Genomic DNA, 22,697 nt, shown 5'->3' on the forward strand with positions numbered 1-22,697 from the left:
AAAACACTGATTTCTTTTACGTACTTATTTATTAACTAATTTTTGTTATTTTGTACCATAAAGTTAACAATTGCTGCTTTACTTGAACTAGGCAAATAGTGCATAACATCTCATTTGCATACTGTAGTAAGAAGACATGTTTGTGCTGAATAGAATGACAACTACTCAATTTGAATACTCATATTTATTCCATAATTATTCCTGTACATTGTGTGCCTGCTTTAACCTAAGTGTAGTTGGTTAGTGAATAAGATGCAGGTTTCTGTGCTAAAATAGCCTGCACAGAAGGAGCACAGCTGTTTAGTAAATTCCTCCCTCACTATTTTTATGCAAAATCAAAATTACCATACCTACCTCAAAACAAAGCAAATATAATTAAAAGTGCCCTGCCCTGGCTCATATTTTGTTCAATTTCATTCATTATTAAGAGTTTTTTTCTGCTGCATTTACTGTATGGTCGGATGAAGATTCATTCAAGCTTTAAGTGTGTAAGGTCTATGTGTGCAAAACATCTAAAGAGTTGACCTTGGGAGGTTGAGGGTGACGGCGGCCACAGTATGGTAATGGGAATCTATGAATTCTTTAAAACCAAGAGCGTTTGAAGTTGCATGCAAAACTTTGCTTGCCATGACTAACTGCACAAAATCAATTAAACAATAACACATGCCATTCCCAACACCCATCATCTCCAAAGCAACTGTGTTTCCCAATACACCAAAAGCAGCTTTGGATTCTTGTACTTACGCAATCTTGGCAGGGTGGGGGTATGATACAGCATGCGTAAATAATTGAAACAATGTAGTATGTTGTCCAGGATTCGAGCCACGGGGAACGTGGTGCTTAAAATGAGTGATGTGATTAGTGGGGCCCAGTGGGTCAGCAGCGAATGACAAACCAACCACAACACAAATTGTTCCCATTTGGGGATCGTGGCCTCAAAGCCACCATTCTTCATGTGTTAGAGGCACACATGCCTTGCTAGTCATCGTGCCGTCACAGCAACATGGTTGCGTGGGTGTGTATCAAGAAACCCACTTACAGTACGTCTCGTACAGCTGCATTCCCTAAGGAGCTGATCGTTTATCAGTCTCCTCATCTGCATATATTTCCCTGCCACAATATTTCTTTCTTTCAGGTTTTCTCACTTATGTCCTTTCCACACTCACTCTGAACTGAGTTAAATGCATTGGGGCACATAAATTATATTTTTGATTATTTTATGAAGCGCTTACAGGAATAGTTCAGTTCACCCAAAAAGAAAATTTCCCCTTAATTTACTCACCCTCATGCCTCCCCATACAGAACACAGATGAATATCCTGGTTTTTCTTAGTTTCGTAATGCCATTACATGGACGCCAATGTTGCGAAGCACAAAAAGCATCCATTCAGTATAAAAGTAACCAATTTAAGTCTAGTGGGTTAATAAATGTTTTTTGAAGCGTTTGTGAGAGAAAATGATTCATGTCTCTGTGTACTGGAAATGGTGATTGCCTTGACTTCATGTTTTCTGACGTATTTCCGAGTGAGATTCGAATGTGAATATTGAATGAGAAAACTAGTGGGCGTGGCTTGTGTTTTCCACTGCGAATTTATGGTATAAAATACAAAACTGGCAGCAGACTAACAGAGGGGCATTAAATGAGTTAAACGAATGTTCAATCCGTCAAGCTGATGTCATCAGAGAAGGATGTAGCCACTGGAGGGCAGAATTGCATGTTCAGCTTTTGATTAGAGATTATGAGAGCACGTGAATTAAAAAAATGATGACCGGCATGGATAAATTATTTATAGTAAACACTGCAGTATTCCATAAAAAAGCAAGAATTGTACATTTTGATTTTATGGTGACTTTATTTTGACCTTAGCAAGCGTTACACGATTTAAGGTGAAATAATGTTATTTATTTTAACATTCTTCTTACATTATTTTTACAATTCTTTAATAAATTATTTTTTCACGGGGAGAGATTTTGGAAAATCATCTCTGGACCAGCCCCCTGCTGGTCGATGCTGTAACTACATCAATATGCAAATTAAGTCATCTCTCTTAATTGTCAGCCAGGTCCAAAGCTATGTCCAATTATTAAGGCACATGGGTTCTCATACCATTTTTATGCAGATGACATGAAGATTTATTTCTCTTTTCAGCCAGAAGAACCCACCATCTCTTCTGGACAGCTTTTCTTGGATGAAAGAGCATCACCTGCAACTCAACCTCTCCAAGACAGAACTCCTGGTTATACCGGCCCACCCATCAATTGAACCAATACCATTCAGCTCGGATCCTCAACTATAACACCCACCAAGTCTGCGAGGAACCTGGGGGTGATGTTCAACGACCAGATGAAATTCACCTCTCACATAGCAGCAACCTCTAGAACTTGCAGGTATGTGCTCCACAACATCAGGAAAATCAGGCCGTTCTTGTCGGAGCATGCCTCTCAGCTGCTAGTCCAAGCTCTGGTCACATCAAGACAGGACTACTGCAATTCTCTACTGGCCGGCCTTCCAACCAATTCAGTCCAGCCCTTGCAAATGATCCAGAATGCTGCACGTCTAGTTTTCAATCAGCCTAAAAGAACCCATGTAACACCCCTCCTGAATTCACTTCACAAGCTGCCAGTTGCCGCCCGCATAAAGTTTAAATCGCTGACACTGGCCTTCAAAACAATAACGGCAAATTCGCCCCTTTACCTTAACTCACTGCTCCACATCCCCTCCCGTCATCTTCGGTCTGAAAATGAGCAACGCCTGGTTGTTCCATCACAGCGAGGCACCAAATCGCTTGCAAAAACCTTCACTCATTAGTTTCCCCTGTGGTGGAATGAACTGCCAGCCTCCACCCGAACTGCAGCATCCTTCACAACTTTCAAAAAACAGCTCAAACCATACCTGTTCCATAATTATTTGACTAACCAATAACTGTCTATGTCTTGTGTCTAAAAAAAATAAATCTTGTTGTTCATTCTCTCCTTTGCTTACTCCAGCTTTAATCCTCCTAGTAGAATGGCCTTGTAAACTAACGGTACTGTTTAGCGTGTTGACAAAATGTTTATATGCTCTCCTACTTTTAAGTCGCTTCGGATAAAAACGTCTGCCAAATGAATAAATGTAAATGTAATGTATTCTGACAGCATATAATCACACATATTTAATTAAAACATAGTACATATTTTAGCTGTGACTGAGAATGTTCTTATTTCATTGCATGCACACGCCTGGCCTGACGTTAACTTCCGGTCTGTGTTTGGTTATAGTAGAACCATTTATCTTATATTTATATTAATTAATATTATTATTTTATTGTATATCAATTGTATGAAATGAATGAGGTCTATCGGAAGTTAAGTTTGAGCCACATAGCTTTTGTTTATGTTGTTGCTGCTGAAACTGTCCATAAAGAATCATCAGTAAAAAGCAGGATTTGACTCGACTGGATTTCCAAATATAGACACATGAGCTTGACCAGATCTCAGAAATGTTGTGATGTTAAGTGCTTCTTTACAATCTGTGTTTGGTTTGTTACTCATTTCCCTTTCTGCTCGCGGCCTTGTGGGATTGGCTGAATGCAGTGGTTCGCAGGGCCCCTGGTGACTTCAAGCCTTTGAAGAAGGTTGAGTAGCGAGACCAGCTCAAACCACCCAGCGATCCTCAAAGGGATAGATGACGGTAGAGGAGGAAGCTATGAATGACATTTGTTCTCCGACGGGCTGATGAGGAACACTCACTGCTCAAACTATCTCTCGCTGCAATAGAGCCAATTCAGAAGAACATAGAACATCAGCAAAATAATGAGCTAAGTTTACATTTTGGATTGATTTGTCTTCTGTTTTGGGTTAGAGAAGGACAATGTTTTGAATAATGAAATAGGACAAAGGCTGATGGATAGACACGGGCCCCAGATACACCCGGTATCTGTCAAGTGTAATCCACTTAGAAGTGCACTAAGCCAGGTGCAAAATGATTTCTGATCCTGTTAGCCAAACCCAGGGGCGGACTGGGAAGCAAAAACGTCCCTGGAGTTTACGTCCCACATCGGCCTTTCACCTTTTTTTTGTCGACGGGGGGGATGCGAGTTCAATTGCATCAGCCCTCCACCATTTCTGTTGATGAAACGATTGATGTGTCATTGCGTTACATTCCGTCTCGCTAATGCCTTCGCGTTGTGTGCATTCGCGTTAATAACGTCCGCCTGTCTGTGAAAATTTCCGATACTCCAGATGGCCGGCCCGCTCCCGGTCGCGGCCATATGCCGTCGGTGGGACGACTGTTCTGGACTTTGACAGAATGTCCTACTGGTCAGTTGAAGGTGTTGTAGAGAGAAACGCACGTGACCACATTGCTCTTTTTTGTTTTCTTTTTAATATTTAATATTCAGTATTTTAGTGCACTAGTTTCATATAAGTAAATATCAAAAATTTCCTTTCCAAGAAAAATAAAATTTTATACAAATAAAAATGACACAAAGTCAACTTTTAACATATAGTATGGTATTGAGGTTTATACTTAATTGTAATAATTTCATTTTATAATAAATGGCAAGGTTTTAGTTCAACAAAAGCATTTAAACACAGAATCTAAAGTTAATTTCTTTGCACTGTTTATAACAGAAAACAGAGAACAGCAAAAGAAGAAGTAAAAGCGTTAAGTTCCTTGTTTTGAGGGAAGAATCATTCAAATAATGATTGCTGACAGGGCCATTTCTGAAGCACCTGATGATACAGTAAATTTCTCTGGTATTGAGGAACTGTCTCGAGAAACCTTGGCTGGAGAAATGTTATTTCATTTTGTCCCATATGGAGTTATAGAGTGCAAAGAAATTACGTCTAAACATAACTGCGCTTTCATCCAGGGCCGTATAGATTACCACATGCACAATGGTCAAGAGGGGATATTGCTGAATAAGTCAGAGACATTGCTTTGAAGTTATCACAAAAAGGTTATCAAGAAGATATTTGTTCTTTATTACATCATTCTTTTTCAATCAATGCAACACTTTTATGATACATGTAATGTTTTGGCATTTGGTCAACATGTTCTCATTGCTGTTACTGGAATAAATAGATGATCTGTGGTTTCATTTGACCTAACAAAACTCACAGTTAGCATTTTGCAGTCTTAAATGATCTTGGTAAATGTATCTCAGGCCATAGAGTACAATGATTTGACATACTACTATTGAAAAGCTTGCTAAGTTTGATCAATAAGTCCGCACTGTACATTCAGAGACAATAAAATGCTTCATAAATAATTGAACATGATATACTAGACACTGATATATTGTTATATATGAGTGCAGCTGTTGCAGGCTGTGAAAGTAATGATCTGAAATACTGACATATTGGTCAGCTGTGTGCATCAAGAAGAATACCTCAACAAAGCCCACAGGCTGAACCTTGACTGTCCTCAGCTGCTATCTTTGCGTTTTGAAGACTGACAGTACCGAGAAACATCGAGATAGTAGGAAACGGAATAACCTTGACTAGACGTCACTTTTTTTAAAAAGTGGTTGAGTTTGGTGGAGGAAGGTGCACCCCATTATTAAATATTTTATGTATTAATACATATTTTCACAATTTTGGTTACTGTGAATGTTTCTTGAAAAATATCATTCTTTGAATGTCATTATTTCATCATTGTTAAATATTTTATTTTAAATATTTTGCTATACATTTTCTTTCAAAATATCAGTATTTAATAATCTCATACTGATTTTTATATCACATTTTTTAATTTAACTATGTCAACATTATTAATAATCTGTCACGATCTCCAGTCATCTGCCACCAGCGCACTACATTTCCCACAATCCCTCTTGAACTGATTTCCCAATCAAGCCACCTGCCGTCACTCTCTAGTGATGGGAATTATGATTCATTTGAGTGATTCGTTCTTTTTCAGTTCGTTCACCAAAATGATTCGTTCAGATTCGTTCAGTGACCATTTCTATAATACGACAGCAGATGGTGAAAAAGAGTTGTGTTATGTCAACGAACGTATTAATGGACGTTTAAACTGATTACAGGCTTTATTAAAATGTGTGTCTCTGATCTACTCATTAAATAAATCTATATCTATCTAAAGTCTAAACAAGTGGTTCAGATGACCAACGCACAAGGTTTTTCTGCATAATTAAAAAGTTAATTGTTTGGTCATTTACACATTCATAATAAATCTGGGATTATGTTAAACGTGAAGTTTATGTATTTTAAATAAACAAGCGTGCAAAGTAGCCTACCTGTAACTGCGCTTGCATCCGCTTTCTGCTGATTGCTGAACGAGACTCACATGCTAAATGACCGACCTACAGTGTACTGTACACTCTCGTTCATTTCGTTCATGAAGGACATGTACCAGTTCGTTCAATTCGTTCACGAACGAGATCAGACTCAACAGCGACTTGGTCAGTGTGGGCGTATCCGTTCAGTGGAAGATCTAACCAATGACATGTCCCTTCACAGCCGGAACTGGAATGCTATTTGCTGACGTGACGCGAATGAGAGCTAACCAATACTTTTTTGTTTTATAATTTTTAGAGAAGTGCATGACATGAATTAAACGCAATGAAGTCATTTTATTTGAAAGAACAATAAATGATACAAAATGCACCCAAAACCCATGTGCTTGCAGTACAATAACTGAGTAAACAGGGCTTGACATTTTCCATGCAATAAAAATGACAATGTTAATTTGTCTTTGTTACATTTAACCATCAGCTTGCATTATTTTATTATTTTCGTAAGGATCTTTACATTGTGTCCGTTTCTGTACTTGTTGAACAAGAGACCTCATCTTTCGTTCACAAGTGAGAAGGGTCCGTGTACTTGGCGGCCAACGGATTTTCCTTTTGAAATTAGAACATCAAAATCGGGAATCCAGCTGTTTTCCGGTTTTTGCGTTGATTATGAAAACGAAAAACGAACAAATGACCCGTTGTCCGTTTTTTTTCCAAAAGTGTTTATAAGTGGAAATCGGGAATTAAAATACACGTGTGAAAATCCTATGTCTCTATTTTCTGCAGTTTGTTAGTGACTACCGTTCAGAAGGTCAGAATCACTTATTCATTCCTTATTAATATTATCTTCTATATTGTAGAAAAATAAACAATTTATCCAAACAATAATGTGAAAATGATGAGAATTATGTTGTGTGACTAAAGAAAACTAAAGCTATGCTATATTTTATTGTCTGTAAAGTAGCTATCCTTTGCCCTGAATCTGCAGAATGGACCTTTATCACATTTTCTGTATCCGGTAAGCCAGTGGTTCCCAAACTTTTTACAATGGCGTACCCCCCCAGGGATTTAACATCATTCTGCGTACCCCCTTTCTTACAGTCAGAATTGTGGCCTCAAACATTTTTTTATTTGCATTCTAAATACATGTAATTTTCTTTTATCAAACAATAAATTATATATGACTCATATATAAATAAATGACTCACTGTTTAATGAGATGGATGTGCTTGAAATGACTTGCATAACTCTTGTATCCGAGAAAGTCTGAGTCTCAAATCATTCTCTATGCAGAATCTGTGTCGATATTTGTTCTTTATGTGGGCAAGTGCTGAAAACCCACTCTCGCAAAGATACATTGTGGAGAAGGGCAGTAATGTTTTCAAAGCGTGATCGGCTAAGGCAGGATACTCTGCATGCAAAGCTATCCAGAAGTCTGTCAGTAATTTTTGTGCGAAGTCAATTCTCAAAGCGCCACTCGTAGAGATTTCAATGAGACTCTCTCGCTCAGAAACAGGAAGGTGCGCCGTGCTGTTTGCAGTGAATGGATTGCGAATCCTGGTGTTTGAATAGTCTGTCTCGGGAAAGTACTTGCGCAACTGCGAAGACAGCTCAGAAAGGTGTTTCATTATGTCACGCTTAACGCTGTTAGTAAGGCTGAGTTCGTTTGCTAGCAAAAAATCATGCAATGATGAAAAGGCTTCGGTGTTGTTCTCGTTAATGCAATTAGTCCAGAGAGCAAACTTTCTGATCATGGCCTCAGTTCAGATCATGGCAACTCCCTGCAATCCGATGTTCAGCTCATTCAGATGGGAAAAAACAACACCCAGATAGGCCAATATTGTAAGCCACTCTTCGTCATGTAAGCGGTTACTCAATTCAAAGGGATGGTCGATAAAAAAAGCTTTAAGTTCATCCCTCAATTCAAACAATCGTGTGAGAACCTTTCCCCTGGACAGCCATCGTACATCAGTGTGTAGTAACAATGTGACGTGGTCGCTGCCCATTTCATTGCACAATGCAGAAAACAAATGAGAATTCAAAGGCCTTGCTTTAATAAAGTTTACAATTTTTACAGCATCTTGCAAAACTTCCTTAAGACATTCAGGCATTCCTTTGGTGGCCAGCGCTTCTCTGTGGATGCTGCAATGTACCCAAACCGAGCAGGGCGCAACTGCTTGCACACATGTTACCAGTCCACTCAGCAATCTCTTAAAATATATTTCCCATCCAAATGCACATTCTGAATGATACATATTTTATTATATATTTTCATGTGACAACACTGAAGAAATGAAACTTTACAAAAAAGAAAAGTAGTGAGTGTACAGCTTGTATAACAGTGTAAATTTGCTGTCCCCTCAAAATAACTCAACACACAGCCATTAATGTTTAAACCGCTGGCAACAAAAGTGAGTACACCCCTAAGTGAAAGTGAACATGTCCAAATTGGGCCCAAAGGGTCAATATTTTGTCTGGCCACCATTATTTTCCAGCACTGCCTTAACCCTCTTGGGCATGGAGTTCACCAGAGCTTCACAGAGCTTCACAGGACATCACAGAGCTGGTGGATGTTAGAGACCTTGCGCTCCTCCACCTTCCGTTTGAAGATGCCCCACAGACATGCTTGGCCAGTCCATCACCTTTACCCTCAGCTTCTTTTGGGGTCGTTATCATGTTGGAATACTGCCCTGCGGCCCAGTCTCTGAAGGGAGGGGATCATGCTCTGCTTCAGTATGTCACAGTACGTGTTGGCATTCATGGTTCACTCAATGAACTGTAGCTCCCCAGTGCCGGCAGCACTCATTCAATTCAATTCAATTCAATTCAATTCAATTCAATTTTATTTATATAGCGCTTTTCACAATGTGCATTGTTCCAAAGCAGCTTTACAGGAGCAAATAAGAAAAACACAGAAAGGTAAAACACAGCACAGTGCATGGTGTTTATAGACCAAGCAAGATCATTATAATAAATAATATCTAATAAATAAATGAATAAATAAATAAATAACTCATGCAGCCCCAGACCATGACACTCCCACCACCATGCTTGACTGTAGGCAAGACACACTTGTCTTTGTACTCCTCACCTGGTTGCTGCCACACACGCTTGACATCATCTGAACCAAATAAGTTTATCTTTGTCTCATCAGACCACAGGACATGGTTCCAGTAATCCACGTCCTTAGTCTGCTTGTCTTCAGCAAACTGTTTGCGGACTTTCTTGTGCATCATCTTTAGAAGAGGCTTCCTTCTGGGGCGACAGCCATGCAGACCAATTTGATGCAGTATGCGGCGTATGGTCTGAGCACTGGCAGGCTGACCCCCCACCCCTTCAACCTCTGTAAACTGCTGTATGGTCTTGGTCACCATGCCACAGCTCAGTTTCAGGGTCTTGGCAATCTTCTTATAGCCTAGGCCATCTTTATGTAGAGCAACAATTCTTTTTTTTCAGATCCTTAGAGAGTTCATTGCCATGAGGTGCCATGTTGAACTTCCAGTGACCAGTATGAGAGAGTAAGAGCAATAACACCCAATTTAACACACCTGCTCCCCATTCACACCTGAGACCTTGTAACACTAAAGAATCACATGACACCGGGGAGGGAAAATGGCTAATTGGGCCCAATTTGGACATTTTCACTTAGGGGTGTGCTCACTTTTGTTGCCAGCGGTTTAGACATTAATGGCTGTGTGTTGAGTTATTTTGAGGGGACAGCAAATGTAGTGGAGCTGTTAATATATTGTTGTTTATCCAGTCCTCTAGAGGGCGTTAGTTTCTATAGTTGTAGTAGTAGTTTAGCTACTAGGTGGCAAGAGAAGAATAAGTGCTTCTAGAATGGCAACAAGCACATGTTGGGGTGTTTCTCTCTCCCTTTAAAGACATTCCAATAGTTTGAAGCCCTTTTGAGTGGCAATGTGAGTAAGTTTCTGAGTTTAATAATAATATTAGACATGATATATCTGATTAGTGAAGTAAATTAGAATGTGTTTATAGATTATAATTTGTGTTAATGTGTTACAGTTTAGTGAAGTCTAGGTAAAGTTCATCCTGTACAACTATAGCGTTAACCCCTTCATGCACTTTCTAGAAACAGTAATACGGTTTATTTTATATTGACTTTGATTTCTAGTCATTAAATACATTTTTGTGTTTGTATCTTTTTAGTTTCACACTTTTTTGAATTAAATCCTGGTCAAATACAACAACTGCCTGTTCCTTGGAGGAAGTGACGCAAGAGAGAGTTTAGCTGGCTGTGAATCTCAATAGGACATGGGTCACATTGGGTGCAACAGTACAGCAAATTTACACTGTTATACAAGCTGTACACTCACTACTTTACATTGTAACTAAGTTTAATTTCTTCAGTGTTGTCACATGAAAAGATATAATAAAATATTTACAAAAATGTGAGGGGTGTACTCACTTCTGCGAGATACTGTGTATGTCTATGATTGCAGCCTATTGTAATAAACGTAACTGGAAAAATTGATACACTGCTTAGACAAGCACTTCCGGTGTTCAATTCCTAGGTGATAAAGGTCCATTGCCATTTTGTTGGCCTCCATTGTTTTCTGGTCTCACGCCGAGATGCTTTTAAACAGTATTGAAGAAGTATTTGGAAAGGTGTGTGCTTCTGTGTTGTGCAACTTACCTGTTGGACTGTATTCATCATTGCTCTGGTTGCTGTTTCATCATTTTGGGGTGGCTTCCCGGACAAGGCTTAAGCCTAGTTACAGATTAAAATGCATTTTTGAGTTATATTAACGGAATACAACTTGCACTGACATTTCTTAAAATATATTACTGCCATTGTTTTGTCTCAAGAGGCCTTTACATTTAATCATTTAGCAAACACTTTTATCTAAAGCGACTGGAGAATGCACACCAGCAATGTTTATTTGTCAGGCATGATTGTAAAAATAACTTTAATGTCCTAATTTAACTAAAATACTCCTAGATTAATCTAAACCCTGTCCAGAACACTGCCCCTTTGTCTCTTTGCCATATCATTTATGTTTCAGTAAACTTGGTGTTACGCACCCGTGTGTCTAGGGGGAAAGGGCTATAACATGAAACAATTTAAATCACTGCCCAAGTACATGGAGGTATAGAAGCAACCGATACCACAGGTTTTACCAAAGTGATAGACGTTTATTCAATAAATGACAAAATATATTTATAGAAAAAAAAACATAAAAACGTATAAATGATGACAAAAAAAGAATAAAGGGGAAAACGGACTTTAGACAGTGCCAAAGAAAAGAAATTAACAAAACACACAGGCTGTCCTAAAATAAAGAAAACCCACTAAACTAACTAGAAGAAAACCAGATGAAAAGAAAAGGTTCTTCAGAGCCCAAAGGGTCATAAATAAACTACACTTTCTAAAGAACAAAACATACAACAGGTGGCACACATCTCTGAGACTAGTGTTCTATACATCGAATTTACTACGTGTGGGAAAATGTACACCACGTGGTATCTTACCTGTCCATTCTTTCCCTGTCAACATTGTTTCAAATTGCAAAACAAGCAAATGAAACAAGGTATTCTAAAAAAGAGAGGAATACAACAAACCACACGCTGTATAGCAGAACACAGAAAATTTGCATAACACTTGGCGTACAAAAGAGGGATCAAAGAAAACGGCACAATAAACTAAACAAAGTGTTCAATAAAACGAAAATGGAGCGAGCTCCCTAACGCGTGCCCATACGTTCCTTATATAACCTATGTAACTCCATTGGAGGAAACTCAGCAATGTCCTCACGCGGAGAGATGATGAGTGACAAGACTGCAAACCATTTAAAGGTGTGATATGACACGGCTAAAACAAATATTATCATTTGTTTTAGATGTAATGCAATGTGTATACACGATTTAAGATTTAAAAACGCTGTATTTTCCACATACTGTGCATGTTTGTTGCTCCGCCTCACTGAAACGCGTGGATTTTTTATAAAGCTCATCGCTCTGAAAAGCAAGGTGTGCTATGATTGGCCAGTTAACCAGTGCATAGTGATTGGTCGAATACTGCAAGCGTGTGACAGAAATGTAACGCCTCTTACCATATTTGGAACATCAGGTTCCAAAGCAATTGTACTGACAGGTACGCCCACCTTACTTGCATATACATTTGGGCGGTCTTAGTCAAATCATACCACGAACTGACGTGGATTTGTGGGGGTGTGGCTACAGGAGGCGTTTCAGGCAGGTCTGGGTGAGCATTCGCTTTTAGATAGAATGCATCTTATGTTCCAACACTTTAATTTTTGCAATTTTACGTGTCTAGTACATGCACGGGCAAGTTATAACACACCAAAGAGAAAAACACGTATTCGCGCCATATGACCTAGGGCTGTGCAAAAATATGGATACATGTAACTATCGCAATAATTTTTTTTCGATAGTGTATCGATAGTGATACCTCTACTATCGATAATTTTTTTAAAATCATGTCATATACATAAGGCCAAAAGTAAGTGGAAGCGAGCATGGCGAAAAATATAAGAATGCTTCGAGCTCTCAGAGCTGATGTGTGGGTGTGCTTTGGTTTTCAAAATAAGTCATGGAGTAATGAGTTATATAAAATAATGCTGTTTGTAAGCTTCGTAAGTCATGTTGTATTTCTAGCTCTACTTTTTACATTTTCTATTGAAAGTATTGCAATATATCACAAATGTGTATCGTATCGAAATACATAGCAATATCATGACCCATCTATCGTGATATGTATCGTATCGGGAGGCACTTGCCAATACACAGCCCTAATATGACCCCTTTAAACCACGCTCTGATCTGCCGAAACGAAAGAGAACACAAAAAAAAAGAGAGAGAACATGCATCCAAGGGAGAGACACAGCGAAATAGGGAGGGACATAACACTTGGTATTTCAGTATATTTGCCATTTCCTTTGAGTCTGTGTTTCCTGACATACATATTGTATATTATTAAATATAATCACATTTTAACATTTGATTTGACTATGTCATCTATAAAAATCTAACTGTTCATATAGGCTCAATGGATAATGGTAATCCTGCTCCTGGATCGCCAATAAGAAGCAAAACAGGACACATATGGTCTACAGGTAAGCCTATTGCTTTGGGAGTTTAATCTCAGTATATTGTTTTAGTAAGTTTTTTTAATTAATTATTTTTGCATTATGAAGATCACATTTACCGTGACCTTGTAAATCTTTTACCATGACTTCATAATTTATTTTACCAAGCTATGAAATTGGCCTTATAGCAGGGCAAGAGTAAAAAACTACACTGTAAAAAACAACTTGTAAGATTTACTTAATGTTTTTGTGTAAATTTGCGCAAAATTTGCAGTTTTTTAACGTACATTTTACTTAAAAAAAAAACTGTGTGCAATAAGTTTTCAAAAAAGTTGAAAAGTAAAATTTACTTTAAAAATCTGTGTGCAAAACTTAAGAATTAAGAAAATCCTATAGTTGTTTTTTTTACAGTGTACTTATTTTAACATGCACACCACAGTATAAGGCACTAACTGTAAAACTGTATTCGTCTTAAACACTCTATTTCATAAATAAAAACCGGCCATGGTACTGTAATGCCTATATGCAAAATTAAACAAGCAAACACATTTTTCATTATTAATTTAAGACTTAGTTTCAAAACGTGCAAAACCTGGTGTGGCATCTTGACCCGAATAAAACCTACTTATTTTAACATGCACACTACACCATAAAGCACTAACTGCTACAAAACTGTATTTGTCCTGAATACTCTCTACTTCACAAACAAAAGTCAGGCGGAAAATTTAGCAAGCGGGCCTACTCTGAGAATAAACAACATCACTTTTGCAGCAGCCTACTGCAAACTATACCCTGACAATGCCCGACTCAGTAGTGCACACAAACGGGGATTAATTGAGCGATTCTAGAGGACGCAATCTGACGCCTAAGACTTGCCGATGCTTGTGTTAGATCGAGATCAATACTTGGAAAGCTTCAGCTTCAGAGTAAGTGACAGCGCAAGTCAACTGCATGGTTACTTCTTGTCCTCAGTCTTTGTTTTCTTCTCTGCGAGTTCTTATTTGACTGAGGACAGACTTTAAATGCCATTGATAGGGAGGCCGAAAGTTCCTGTGATTTCAGCAAGGGGGACAGCTGCATGAAGAGATTGCTCACCACACGTCAAACCCCATTGTCTCACAGCAACATGCCGTAGTCCTGGGAGAGATTGTGAATCGTTTTCCTTTTTTTCTGTACTTTCTTCATTTTATCTGTCCTTGCTTGGATCCACCTTTTTGTCCTCACAGTTATTAGCTTTTCCCTTGCTTTCACTTCCAACTTAATGTTGTTGTTTTTTCCTCGAAAGAGAGATAGACATTTCTTAACACAGGCTGTGTCGACATAACCGAGCTTATCAAATAGTGAGTTCCTAAATTTTTTGGTTATTTTTGCTGTGTATTAATATTAATAGATCTTGTTTTTATAGGTATATTATGTACCGTAATTTCTGCACTTTATTCAATCTGTTTGTCAGATTATGTTTTGCAATTCTTCGCATTGGCTAATCCTATTTTCTATGATTTCCCTCCACGTAGCGGCCCAGTGAAACTCGAACAGAGTAAAGCAAGATGCAAGAGGTAGTTAGACTTAATAAACATGCTGACAAAAGATTCAGGCCGACACCGCAATACTCTTTCCACAACACAATAATCCTCATATTCTTTCAAAGAAGGATGTAGCGGCCAATATTGCGAGTCAAAAGTTTCTGTTCCTGAGGGAGACAAGAGGAAAATAGTTTGTTTCCTCACATCAAGGACAGAATAGGTGGCCGATCTAGTGCAGAAGCCCACCGCGCCACAGCCTGAAAGGTGCAAAACATCAAACAAAACTCATCCACAGTCTGCTGCGGATTTCTTCTTTTAGCCCAGACTTTCATGTACTTTTCTCTCGCTCTGACCCTCATTCCTGACTGATGAAGCCTCTGCTGTTATAACAAGCTGCTGATGGTTTGGCCCTCAGCAGGGCTCTGACAGGTAACTCCCCTGGCAGTCTTTTGCCCCAAACGGCTACCATTAATCCCTCTCCCCAGCTTGTAAAGCTCCTCATATGGAAGCTGTTAGCACTTCTGATGGGGGCCTGGGAGTGAACTGTGAGGGATCTCGGTTTTAATTATGTTGGCTCATTCCTCTCGCACACAAAGACACGGTCCCCTGGTCACTATTAGTCTGGACATCTTGCGTCACTCTTTTTCTGGTATGGGGAAGTCTTAAATAAGTCACCGAAACATAAGTCGAAAAAGCGTTTGGAGAATTTTGTCATTGTGAATGACAATTCAACTAAAAGGACAACCAAAGCATTTAAACTAAAGTTTGTTCAAATTACGTAAAAAATACGTTTAGATTGCGTTATAGTCTGAAGGCAAACATATTATAGTTTCAGACCTAAATTAGCGATGCCACAATTCTCAATATAATATTGAATCGTTGACCTCCACGGTTCAATACGTGTATGTGAATTGCGGTTCTGCGTTTTTACGTTTAAAGAGTAAGGGCCCTATTTTCACGATCTAAGCGCATGGTTTAAAGCGCACAGCGCATGTGCACTCAGGGCGTGTCCGAATCCACTTTTGCTAATTTAACGACGGGAAAACGGTCGGCGCGCCCGGGCACATGGTCTAAACGGGTTGTCCCGATTCTCTTAATGAGTAATGGGTGTTTTGTGGGCCAAACATGAAGTAAACCAATCAGAGTCTCATATCCCATTCCTTTTAAGAGCCAGTTGCGCTCACGCCATGGCGGATTTGCTATTTACACGGCGGAATTCAGAAGAGCAGACACTTCTCCAGAAAGGAAGCACGTCTGCTCGTGTGAGAAGTTAAAGCGCGCAAGCAGACCGTCTACAGGACAAGCCGGATTTTTATCTTTATGTCCACTATAATAATATTTTACATTGTAATCCATTTATTTGTAATATTTGGCATTATTGTGTGCTGCTGCGCGTCCCTCTGTGTGTAATAAGCAGAATGTACGAGTGCTGCACCCGCCTATAGGCGCATATTCCTAATGCGCTCTTTAAATAACTAAAGAAATATTGCGCCATTGACTTTAGACCAGGTTTGAGTTAGACCAGTCTTTTTCAATTCCTCAAAATAGCAACGCGCCAACAATGTGCCTGAGCACACCTCTTTTTTAGACCAACACGCCCATGGTCGCACAAATGAGCGCAAATGCATTTGCTATTTAAACAACGCGGCGCAGGACGGGAAAATGAGAACTGTGTCGGGCGGAAACTAGCAAAAACACTTGCGCGGCGTTGCGCCGGGTGTACAGTAGGGCCCTAAATATTACAATGTCCTTAAAATTACATTTCATGCAGTTTGTAATGTTTCTGTGTGTGAATGTAAGCAGTCTGCCAAGTTGTAAAGCCGAAAGTGAACGAATAACAAAGTTATTGGACTGCACGCTGTAGACCAATCACAGCAGACTTAGACCATCTGACCAATCAGATCAGAGTAAACCGACAGAAATGAGGGACGAATCATTTGAGAGTCAGTCAAGAAGTAAGGTAATAATAACTGCCTATTATTAGAAAATGAAAGTGTTTTTACACCGTGTATGTATGTAAACTTGTTGTTGGACACTCCATAAACCAAAGTAGGACCTTAAACATCACAAACTATTTACTCTTTAAATAATTTCTGTGCGTTGTATTACTCTCTGTTTTATTACGGACTGGCCCTGTCCATGTCTGTATGTTTGCGCACTGAGATAGATAAATGCCTCCCCACGAGTATATATCTAATAACAATGCGCAAAAGTTAGGGACGCTTGAGATGATGGTGACAGATTTCACACGAGTCGAGCAGTGAAGCGAGGTTCCCTGCAGCACGAGAAGCAATTTGCTGTTATATGCTGACGAACAGATGCGTGCTGGCCATCGGAAGCATCGGAACCTAGAGGCTGTTTTCAAGGCTGCCAACTTTTGATTTCAGCTTGGAGTGAGATTTTTCGGCCGGGGGGGTATGGGAATGTAGTCACATTTGTCTACTGCATACGTCATCGAGGTTGTCTCATTTCAGTTCAAATAATACTATAAAATTAGTTTCTCTTAAGATGTAATCATTGTAGTTTCATTCTTACCTTGACATGTAATGGTTGCCTTTCTGAAATAAAACCTGAAATAATGACATATGTGACCAACAAACGCAGCCTTCAAATTGAGACGGAGCCATGGACTTATCTTATAAAGGCTGTAGACACTTGTCTAGGGAGATCTTGTCAAAGGAATAAAGAAACCGACAAATAAAGAAAAAGTCTTTGTCTATTAGAATTTATTGTAAAATAATGCATTTGCAAATAAGTTTATTCATTTTTATTGGCTTACCACAAACTATAAACAGACTTTCAAAGCCACACAGTTTAATATGTACACATTTATTTCTAATCTTATCCCTAATAAAACGCTTTACTATCTCTTGTCTTGTCACACTGATGATTGCGAATTACATTACATGAATCATATAAATGACATATTTTCCATTTAAAACAGAGTTTTGTAGTTTGCATCAGTGGTGTCACGGACAAGGTTCCTGCAGACTCTCCCGTTCACCACCAGAGGGCTCCCTCCCCAGAATATTGAACCCCATTCGGACTCAATTTCCCACATGCCTGGTGCTGATTACTCGCACACCTGAACTTCATTTGGAGAGCTATTTAGTAAGGCTCTTTCCTTGACTCTTTGTGAAGTCTTGTTTGGCCCAGGTTAACATTTCTGAGCGTTATTTCCTGTTACCTGCATTCCCGTGTATTTCCCTTGAATTGTTTATACCTTTCGTGATTGTTTGCTGCCTGTCCCTGGACTATTCTCTCTGGTTACTGTAAATTAAGATTGTTTGCCGCCTGCCTCGACTTACGCCTGTTATTGGATTACAAACTGTCTTTCCTTTTATATTGTGTTTGCTGGTGATTGACTCTGCTTGTATTACTCTGCTCTTAATAAAACTGCACATGGATCCTCAATCTATGAGTGCTTCATTACATAAGACTTCGCCAACCCACGATCCAGCAGCTATGGAACAGTTTTCTTCAGAATTATCCGCCCAGGCAAACCAACTCGCCATTCATCAACACCAACTGACTCATCTAAACACATTAACGGAGGAGCTCGTCAAGACGCTTCAAACGCTGAGATTAGCGCCAACAAACCCAGTGCCCATTCAATCGCAGGTGGTTAATCAGACATCATCTCAAGTAATGCCGTCCGTCAACCCTCGTCTGGCTCTACCTGAGAAATTTGACGGCGACACAAGTAAATGTAAGGGATTTTTATTACAGTGCTCTTTGTTTATCAACCAACAACCAGCGATGTATTCATCCGACTCTAGTAAAATTTCTCTAGTTTGTTCACTTCTCACGGGCAAGGCTTTAGAATGGGTGACAGCGGTCTAGTGGATGATGGTACAGCCTTTCCTACATTCAATAACTTCCTGCAGCGGTTCAGAGAGATTTTTGAACATTCTGGAGGAGGCAAGGGTGCGAATGACCGGCTGCTTGAGTTATGCCAGGGAAAGAACACGGCAGCTGAGTATGCTTTAACATTTCGCACGCTGGCAGCTCAAACTGACTGGGTGGAGAGCACATTAAAGCTACTTTTTAGTAAAGGACTTAATCTGGAACTTCAAGCTGAACTAGCCCGTAGAGATGAGGGAAGAACACTCAGTCAGTTCATTGATCTCGCAATACCGATTGACAATCTCATTCGCTCGCGTTGTCCGATCCGAGCGACTACATCCAGTACTTTCAACCCTCTTTCTCCACCTCCAGCAGAACCTATGCAGCTTGGTTACACTCATCTAACTCCTGAAGAACGAAATCGGAGCTTACGTTTGCATCAGTGTCTTTACTGTGGTCGGGAAGGTCATCTGACATGTCCAGCGAGACCACCTCAACATAAACCATCATCGGTGAGTCCGTGTATTCAATTGCATCATTCTAACTCTTGTATGAAAGTGTCTGTAGTGTTGCAAATAGAAAGCAGAGAGGTTGTCTCATCAGCTTTAATTGATTCTGGGGCAGCAGGAAATTTCATATCACAAGAATTTGTTCAACAACATCGACTCCCGTTAACTGTCTGTACTTCTCCTTTGTCAGTGGAGGAGCTAGATGGACGCCCACTCGGAGATGGAAAGATCGCACATCACCATCGGTTTACAACTGGTAACTGAGACTACGCACACTGAGACTATACAGTTCTACGTCATCACGTCAACTCACAACCACATAATTCTTGGATTACCTTGGTTACGTCAACATAACCTACTCATCTCATGGAAGGAATGTCGAATCATCCAATGGGATCCAATGTGTTACTCCAAGTGCATCACAACCAACTCGTCACTTCCCATTCAGTCTGCCACAGTAAAGGAGGAATCTAAAGCACCACCAGTACTACCTGCAGAATATTCTGATCTCGTTGAGGCCTTCAATAAATCCAAAGCCTCTGAACTTCCTCCTCGCCGACCAGTAGACTGTGCCATAGAACTATTACCACACTCAACACCTCCCAAGGGTCGAATTTTTCCCCTCTAACAACCAGAATCCGAAGCTATGGAAAGTTACATCAAGGAAGAAGTCTCAAAAGGATTTATTCAACCATCTACATCTCCAGCATCCGCTGGTTTCTTCTTCGGCAAGAAAAAGGATGGGGGATTGCGGCCGTGTATCGATTACAGAGCCCTCAACGACATCACAGTAAAATTTCGTTACCCTTTACCTCTAGTACCTCCAGCCTTAGAACAACTCCAGCGTGCCAAATGTTTCTCCAAGTTATACCTCCGAAACGCTTATCTCATTCGTATCAAAGAAGGAGATGATTGGAAGACCGCTTTTTCTACTAGCACGGGACATTATGAATACCTAGTCATGCCCTTCGGTCTAGCTAATGCCCCCTCAGTATTCCAGTCTTTCATTAATGATGTCTTCCGTGATTTGCTCAACCGATTTGTGATTGTGTACATTGAAGACATCCTCGTCTTCTCCAACTCATACCAAGAACACATTCAACATGTTCGGAAAGTCTTGCAACGACTCATTGAACATCAATTATATGCCAAAGTTGAGAAGTGCGAATTTCACCAGACCTCCACATCATTCCTGGGTTATGTAATCAGTCAGGAGGGGTTGCCATGGATGCAAAGGTCAAAGCAGTTCTCGACTGGCCACAACTCAGCACTTTAAAGGAATTACAACAGTTACTGGGGTTTGCAAATTTTTATCGTCGCTTCATCAGAAACTTCAGTGCTGTGGCAGCACCGCTAACTTCATTAACCAAGAGAAATTCATCCCACCTTGTATGGTCACCCACAGCTATACAGCAATATAATCGTATTATATTGTATTAATCGTATTATATTGTATTGTCATTGTGTTGAATGTCTGTACTAGAAGCTTCCAACACCAAAGAAAATTCCTTGTGTGTGCAAGCACACTTGGCAATAAAGCTCTTCTGATTCTGATTCTGATTCTGATAGAGGCATTCAAAGAACTGAAATCCCGTTTCACATCTGCTCCCATTTTACATCACCCAGATCCAGAATTACCATTCATTGTGGATGCTTCGAACACAGGCATTGGGGTGATTCTCTTGCAACGCCATGGCTCTCCACCCAAACTTTACCCCTGCGCTTACTATTCCCGCAAACTTACTTCCGTTGAACGAAACTATGATGTTGGCAACAAAGTTATTGGCTATGAAATCAGCTATGGAGGAGTGGCACCACTGGCTGGAGGGAGGGAAACATCCATTCACAGTTCTAACAGACCATAAGAATCTAGAATATTTGCGCTCTGCCAAGAGATTGAACCCCAGACAGGCAAGGTGGGCACTCTTCTTCACTCGCTTTGAATTCACCGTCACCTATCGCCCAGGGACTAAGAATACTAAAGCTGATGCCCTGTCACGCCAACACGACTGTCACACTTCTGACATATCTAATGCAAATCTTCTTCCTGAATCAATAATCGTGGCCCTGATTCAATGGGATATTATGACCGAGCTGGCACAGGCCAATGCAAAAGAACCCACCCCCCCGAGTGCCCTCATGACAGGACCTTCGTACCTCTGGACCTACGTAAAAGGGTAATTCAACATGTACATTCTTCTCTCAGCTCTGGTCATGCTGGAATTACTGCCACCTACCAACTCTTTCAGAACAGCTTCTGGTGGGCCACCATGCGCGCTGATTCCATAACATTTATTCACGAATGCATCACCTGTAACACAAACAAGTCATCCAAACAACTACCAGCCGGTTTACTGCAACCACTACCCACTCCTCGCCATCCTTGGTCCCATATTGCCATTGACTTCATTACTGACCTTCCTGAATCCAACGGGAAAACCACTATACTCACTGTTATTAATCACTTCTCCAAAGCCTGCCGTCTCATTCCCCTCCCAAACTGCCTTCTGCACTGGAAACAGCAGAAGTTATTTGTAATTCGGTCTTTCATTTTTATGGTCTCCCTGAAGACATTGTGTAAGATCGTGGCCCCCAGTTCACATCCAGAGTATGGTCCAGCTTCTTCCAACAACTTAATATCAATGTCAGTCTCACCTCAGGTTACCACCCTCAATCTAATGGACAGACTGAACGTCTTAATCAAGAGATCACCCATTTCCTCAGATCGTATTGTCAACAGAATCAGATGGACTGGAGTCGTTACCTTATGTGGGCAGAGTACGCACAGAATTCACTTCAGAAACCCTCTAAAGGACTGACGCCATTCCAATGTATACTGGGTTTTCAACCTCCATTTTTCCCGTGGTCTGGGGATCCCACTGAGTTACCTGCTGTTAATAGCTGGCTCCAGAGAAGTGAGGAGATCTGGGATCAAGCTCATACGCACCTTCTACGTGCTGTCAGGAGACAGAAGATGCAGGCCGATCGTCATCACCGTCCCAATCCAGTATATACTCCAGGTCAATGGGTCTGGCTCTCCACTAGAGATCTTCGTCTCAGGATGCCATGCAAGAAACTCAGTCCCAAGTATGTGGGTCCTTTCAAAATTATCAGACAAATTACACCAGTTTCTTTCGTCTTGAATTGCAATATAATTATCGTATCTCTCCTACGTTTCCTGTCTCACTCCTGAAACCCGCTGGTGGTCCGAGAGCGGGAGAGGAGGAGCAGACCAGTGTTCGGGGTCCCCCACCCATCCTGGTGGATGGCGAGGAGGCGTATCAGGTCCACGACCTACTGGATTCCAGGCGCCGGGGAAGAATCCTCCAATATCTGGTGGATTGGGAGGGGGTATGCTCCAGAGGAGCGTTCCTGGGTTAATGCGGAAGATATCTTTGACCCCACTCTCATAGCGGAGTTTCACAGAGCGCGTCTGGAGAGACCGGCACCCCGACCACGTGGAAGACCTCGGCGTCGTTTGCCTCCTGGCATCAGGAGCTGCTCACAGGGGGGG

The sequence above is a fragment of the Triplophysa rosa genome, linkage group LG19, assembly GCF_024868665.1.
Source record: "Triplophysa rosa linkage group LG19, Trosa_1v2, whole genome shotgun sequence".
Taxonomy (NCBI): Eukaryota; Metazoa; Chordata; class Actinopteri; order Cypriniformes; family Nemacheilidae; genus Triplophysa; species Triplophysa rosa.